Raw genomic sequence first — 4,892 nt, forward strand, 5'->3', positions numbered from 1 at the left:
GGGGGGAGTGGGGGTGTGTCGGTGGTGTACTGGGGGAGTGAGGGAGGTTATGGCGGCGGGGTGGGCCGGCCTGGCGGCCTGGTGGGTTGAGGCCCAAAGGGGGGGCGGTGGCGTGCTGGGGCGTAGCCCAATGGGGGATGGGAGTTCTTTTTCTTTTCTTTTTTTTATTTTGTTTTTTGTTTTGCATTTTCTTTTATTATTTCTCTTTTCTGTTTTAATTCATTTTAAAATATCCAGACACTTTCTAAAAATATGTTTTCTTTACTATAATTACCCTTGTAATATTCGGCACCCACCGAACATTTTTGTTTCAACTTTTGAAAACTTTTGTTTGACATATTTAGAATTTAAATTTTGAAATGGTATCGAATCATTGCGAGGTTAGCAACAGTAACTGAGGTGACGTGGCATCATTAGCGTGGGATTACTGTAGCTTAATTATTCGGGCGTCACAAGTCTCCTCCACTACAAGAAATCTCGTCCCGAGATTTAAGAGGGGAGTAAGGGGGAAAGTTCTGGTTACGATATTCTAACGGATCTTCTCAAAGAAGTTAATCCCTTTCATTGATGTCTTCAATTCTTTATTCCAATGCATCATGATGAAGTTATCGTCCTTTCTTCGGGAACCCCATCGTACTTACGAAAGAATAAGGGGGTACTACAGAAGAATGGGCCGCTACAATGTTTGCTTATCTAGTAGATAACATCAGGGAAGGTGGCAGAAAGTAACTCTCGAGTCTAATCTTAAGAAAATACCAAGAGCAAAGTAAGAAGGTGCAAAATAGAAGTTTCAAACGCATAGGCAATCGTTTATTGCCTGAAATGAAGTGTGAAAGGGGTTCAGAGCACTGGGAATAAGTATTGCGTTTGTTACCAGATTAGATCACTAGGCAGGTGGTCCGTGAATTACATACGAAGTTAAGCGCGAGGAACAACCTTGGGAATAGGGGGTGTACAGGAGAGTCAGGTTTCGATCCTGTAGAACTGTGGGTTATGGGTCCACCATATGGGATACAAAGTAGGGAGGGCGCTTTCATCATGCACGATCATGATAGCAAGGCATGTTAGAGAATAGACTGTTAGTTATGTCGGCAACAACATCGGTACCAAGGGCGAGGGGCGAAGAGAACCATTTTCCTGCTCGTTGAAACGAGGCGGACCAATAGGCAAAGTTCTCGTCCATCGGTGGTTACCGAAAATATCATCAACAATAGTAACAGGGTCTTACTGACAGAGTTGTACACCGAGGTGTTTGCACAAGCATAGAATTATTACTGGTAATATCATATAGATCATAGAAACGGTTTAAACAAACCAATGGAAGTGTCTATCAGATTTAATCAGAACAATGGAAAGAGAAATGTGTTTAAACACATAATTCAGGGGTATACCCTTCCCAAGGACAAGCAGAGCATGATATCCATGACAGGATATAACGTAGAAAACCATTTAGGTCAGGGGAGAGGAAGTTCATGACATCTATTTATATATAAAAAGTACTTGATGGGTCACCAAAATAAAGATAATTATCTTCTAAAATCGTACAATAATTAGACAAATCTGACCTTTAATTAGGTGTCCCGACAAAGCATAACCATTAGATACCCGTAAAGAAAAAAGATCTACATAAACCAGGTAAGTCCACCCTGTGATGTGTTCATGTTCACCATTAGATCTAGGTAAACCAGGTGGGTCCACCCCTTGCATTGATGGGTTCACGTACCAGGTGGGTCCACCCCTTGCATTGATGGGTTCACGTTTAGTTTAAGAATCCCAGACGTAACTCCTAGATGTTGGACCATCCCACGAGGGATGAGAATATATGTTGGACCATCACACTCCTAGATGTTTGGACCATCTCACAAGGGATGAGAATATATGTTGGACCATCACACGGGGATAAGAAAAACACGTACGCTTATCAGTTGGGCAATCACACGCATAATAGAGGTTGTACAGGATGTAGCCAAACAAATCAAAACTACCATATCTCTTCCTTTCTACACAAAAACATATGTCTCCAAACGGAATATCTGTCAAGATAGCATCAAAAAAACTTTCTTTCAATCGTGCAGATGAGAGAAACTCAGCCATCAATATAAGACCTTCCACGCCACCTCAAAGGTTCATGGGAGCGTCTAGTGGGCGGCCGGCTGCCCACTAGCGCGATGGAGCGGCCAGCCATAAAAGGCAACTTCCTGTCCCCCTTGGTCCCAGGAAGGAAAGTTCCTTCCTACCCGACTGCGCACGCTCCCAACAAACAGAAAATCTCCCCCATCGCTGTCACGTGATAACCACATCCCCACGCCTCCCACGCACAGCTCGCCCACACTTCCTCCCCCCACGGGTCGCCCTTTTGATTCTCCACGAAAGAAGTGTATCCCAGGCCTAGATCCAAACCCTACAGAGCTGCCATGGCAGAGCAAAACTAGGTGAAGAAATTGGCCAGAAAAGCTTCAATTCTAAGAAGGAGTACAAAGCCATAGCAGGTAGCAGCATCAAGTAACTTCCCTCTAGCCTCCAGATCATCCTTCTTCACTTTCCCCTTCCCTTTCCCTCTAGATCTGCCACAAATCTTCTCCGGTCTTCTCCATAGTTGAAGGAAGAAGGAACATGAAGCAGCAAATAGAGTTGAATATGATCTCTGCACAATAGAACACTTTCCTGTGCAACTAAACATGGATCCAAGCCAACTTTTGCCTGGATGCGTGCAAATAAACCTACCATTATGCAAAAATAGACAGGGTGAAGTGCCTGTGCAAAAAATCATCTATTTGTGCAACTAAACATGAATCTAAGCCAACTTTTGCCTGGATGTGTGCATATAAAAAAAGGAGTAGTTGCATATGCAAAAATAGACAGGATGTAGTGCCTGTGCAAAAAAACCATCTATTTGTGTAACTAAACATGAAAGTAAGCCAACTTTTGCCTGGATATGTGCAAATAAACACAATGTGTAGTTGCAGATAGAACAATAAAATTGCATGTAGTGTCTGTGCAAAAGAAATGATATTTGTGCAACCATACATGGATCCATGCCAACTTTTGCTGCAATCTGTGCAACAAAAACAAAGCAGACTAATAAAGCACAAAACATAGTAACATCAAGCGTACATAGTCTTGTCACATAGAAAATGCAGTAGGGAAAATATGTTCAATATACTAAAGAAAAAACAGAAAAAGATGAAAACTATTTTCTGCCATCTGAATCTTCTTTCTTCATCCAAATAGCAGTGTATAAGAATTGTAGCATTGAATTATGTGCAGAATCTATGTCAGGTTCTTGACAAATAAACCTGCACATCATTAGAACAACAAATTTGTGAGAAAAACACTGAACAAATCTCCTGTTTTGTATCTGTGCAACCTATTTACTGCAAACTGTGCAACATACATAACCACTCTGTGCAAAAGAAGTGCTAGAAAATATTGTAAACGGATTGTGAAAATTAGTAAGTTAAAAGAAGTAAAAAAAAGGTGTGTCAAATACATTGTGAAACTAGTGTGCAACTACTTAGGGTTCTGCATTGCAAAACATCTTGTTTGTAACACATTTTGAGAATACAGAAAAAATAACTTGTGACTATCCTGTTTGTTCTCTAGAAAAGGTAGAGGTGATTAATTATCATTACATACAAATATTTGTTCTCTGGAAAACTAGATTAAAAAGTTGAGTATGGCAATTTGATATCCTGTTTGTTCTGCAACTAGAAATGCTGGTGATGACAACTAATGAGATATTCTGGTGCGACTAGAAATGCTGATGATGCCAACTAATCAGATATTCTTGTGCGACTAGAAATGCTGATGATGCCAACTAATGAGATATTCTTGTGCAACTAGAGAGGTTGAAGATGTCAACTACTACTTGGATAATGTTGTCCAACTAAAATTGCAGAGGGTGCCAACTAAATAGATACTCTTCTGCAACTAGAAAGCCTGAGGGTGCCAAGTCATTAGATACTATTGAGCAATCCTCAAAAAATTTAAGATGGGATTAATCTGAATTCTTGTGCAACTAGAGAGGCTGAAGATGTCAACTACTTGGATAATGTTGTCCAATGAGAATTGCAGAGGGTGCCAACTAAATAGATACTCTTCTGCAACTAGAAAACATGAGGGTGCCAAGTCGTTAGATACTGTTGGGCAATCCTCAATTTTTTTTAGATGGGACTAATCTGAGTTCTTGTGCAACTAGAGAAGCTGAGGATGTCAACTAGTTGTATATTGTTGTGCAACTACAATTACCGAGGTTGCCAACTAATTAGATACTATTCTGCAACTAGAAAGCCTAAGGATGCCATGTCGTTACATACTCTTGGGCAATCCTCAATTTTTTTAAGATGAGACTAATCTGAGTTCTTGTGCAACTAGAGAAGATGAGGATGTCAACTGGTTGTATATTGTTGTGCAACTAGAATTACTGAGGTTGCCAACTAATTAGATACTATTCTGCAACTAGAAAGCCTGAGGATGCCAAGTCGTTACATACTCTTGGGACAATTCTAAAAAACTTGAAGATGGCAACGTTGAGCAACTGAGAAAGTTGAGCATGCCAATGCTTATTTAGTCCTTCTGGAACTATGTATGAAAATTAATACATTTGACTGACTGTATGTGGAGTAAAAGATCACCGAGAAAAAAGGGATTGGAGGAGGTAGTGGAGGTGCTACTCCGACTCCACGACCAAGGACTCCCTTGGCGACCTACTAACCCAGCCACAATGGATCTTGTAGTCAGACCTTGACCACCTCTGCAGGCGTGTTGTAGACACCTGCTCACCAACTACCCCTACCAATAGGATGTGCGACTTCGGCGGCTGGTTGTCGATGTGCAACTATGAAAGCATGGTTGTGTGATTTTGCGTGGCTTCCTAACGACCACAGCGGTCC

General features: G+C 41.2%; 1 long non-coding RNA gene across 1 annotated transcript in view; it reads right to left on the reverse strand.

The window, feature by feature from the left end:
- Positions 1-1,921: 1,921 nt before the first annotated feature.
- LOC123045149 (uncharacterized) overlaps positions 1,922-4,892 on the reverse strand; it is a 9,402-nt gene continuing 6,431 nt past the window's right edge. Inside the window, exon 4 of the long non-coding RNA XR_006421099.1 lies at positions 1,922-3,296. This is a non-coding gene — a long non-coding RNA (uncharacterized lncRNA). The remainder of the gene's footprint in view (positions 3,297-4,892) is intronic.

The sequence above is a fragment of the Triticum aestivum genome, chromosome 2B, assembly GCF_018294505.1.
Source record: "Triticum aestivum cultivar Chinese Spring chromosome 2B, IWGSC CS RefSeq v2.1, whole genome shotgun sequence".
Taxonomy (NCBI): domain Eukaryota; kingdom Viridiplantae; phylum Streptophyta; class Magnoliopsida; order Poales; family Poaceae; genus Triticum; species Triticum aestivum.